The following is a 2,193-nucleotide window of genomic DNA, read 5'->3' as shown; positions in this document are numbered from 1 at the left end:
TATTACACTTCTCACAGCCTCTGACACCGTTAGAAATGTCACAGATGACTCATGTGGCTGAAAGTCCGGAACCCAAAGACATTCTGTTAATTATCGTGTATAAAGTAAGTCCTCACATTTGAGGAGCTTGAACCTTGAAAAATTACCAAAAAATATTATTTGGTTGGCTAAATAGTTGCTGATTAATTTCAAGTTGATTGGCTAAAAGTTACAGCTCTACTTTATATGTATTGCTATTAGCTAATAGGCCTTATCACCAGGCGGCAACCTGCTGTTCTGAAAAGATAAACCAATGCTGAAGTGTCTTAAAGCTGCATTCTCTCTACTGTCCATCAGGGGGCGACTCCTCTGGTTGTATAGAAGTCTATGAGAAAATGACTCTACTTCTCTCTTGATTTATTCCCTCAGTAAACATTGTAAACATGAGTTTATGGTCTCAATCTCTAGTTTCAAGTCTTCTTCAATACAGCATGATGTTCATTTAGTAAATGATGCTCCATTTAGAGTCAAACAGACCATAAAGCAAAAATAAAAAACAAGATGGCAATGGCGAAAAAAAGGCCAAACTCAAGGCTTACAAAACAGAGGTCCACAAACCAATGGGTGAAGTCACATTGATTACGACCACTTCTTATATACAGTTAATGGTTAGCTTGCTATGTAGTGCAATAACGTGGGCTTGGGGGTAGACACAACCAGCTGCTGGACTAAAAGCTCAGAGCTCCATCATGGGTCTGTCGGTTGCAAAAAAAACAAGATGGCGACGGCCAAAATGCCGAACTCAAAGCTTCAGAACTGTAGTCAACAAACCAATGGGTGACGTCACGGTGACTAAATCCTCTTCTGATATACAGTTTATGATTATGAAACATAAAGTTGCATGAGATCACTTAATAGAGTCCGCCAAAGTCAAAGCCATAATCATCATGTATTGCTTGTGTAAAGTAAGTTGTGTTCACTAAATGGTAATATTATTAACGTGAGTTTTCTCAACAGTGTTTTCATTTCAATGAAGGAAAAAACGTAAAAGCCACACAAATCACATTACATTAATATTTCACAGGCGTTGCTGTTCAGTATGGGAGAAGAAAATCACATCAGTCGTGATTCCACTCTGCGTCTGACCTGCTGGCCTTGCATGTTTGATGCCAGTTGGATGTGTGTGTGTGTGGCAGTGTGAACGGGGTTAATATAGTGCAGAGCTCCAGCTAATTGGGTTAGTGCACAGTTTGGTTAATTGGGTTAGCAGAGATTCCATGACAGCATCCACGCTGACAGACCCAGCTTGCTATCGATCCGATGGGTGAATGAAGGGGACAAACACAGCAGGTGCTTTCATTAAACAAGCGTGAGCACATGCAAACACGATGAGCTGCACACACACACACACACACACACACACACACACACACACACACACACACACACACACACACACACACACACACACAGAAACATGTCAGATTACATTGTGTAAAACACCAAAAAGTGCTGAGAACGATGACTATATTTACAAAGATTGGTAACAAATGGCTAAATAAATATGGATTTGTGTGTGTTTGCATGAAAGAGAAGGGAAGTGTGTGTGAGAGAGAAAAAGAAAGAGACCACTTGGGACCTCAGCTCTCTTTCATGTGGAGGTGAATACATAAATAATAAAATTAAATCATCAAAAAACAGCCCAAAAATAGTCCCAGCTCTTCTCACACAGAGTATCACACGTCCCACATTCTTCAAAGGTATTTTAGTTGGTAACACTCTTCAAATTTAATAATCTATGTTTGTCAAAATGGTGATAAAAATATATATTTTGGTGCCACTTACACAAGAAGTAAAAATGACCTACGTGTAGAGAAAGCAGTCCTCCTGAATTAAAAAGTCATTTTGCAATAATGCGGTTTTGTATCTTGAGGCTTTGATGTGCCGCTTGTTTCCGTAGCGACCCGTTATCTGATGGTACCTAGGTGCAATGTGCAAAAAGGCGTCAGGGGAGCGGAGGACTAAATAAAGATATTTTCAAGGTTTTCAGGCTCCGAGAAATCTCAACCCCAGTTGTGTCACTTCACTTCCTTCGCTTAACACAAACGGCTGCCTCCTAAAATAGCTCAGTGTTCCTCTGAAGCCAGACTCTTGACTTTACACCGAGATAGACAGATAGGAGTACGTTGCTGCATGAAAAAAAAAAAGTCAATG

The sequence above is a fragment of the Anoplopoma fimbria genome, chromosome 12, assembly GCF_027596085.1.
Source record: "Anoplopoma fimbria isolate UVic2021 breed Golden Eagle Sablefish chromosome 12, Afim_UVic_2022, whole genome shotgun sequence".
NCBI classification, from domain to species: Eukaryota; Metazoa; Chordata; class Actinopteri; order Perciformes; family Anoplopomatidae; genus Anoplopoma; species Anoplopoma fimbria.
This window is presented reverse-complemented; position numbering follows the sequence as displayed.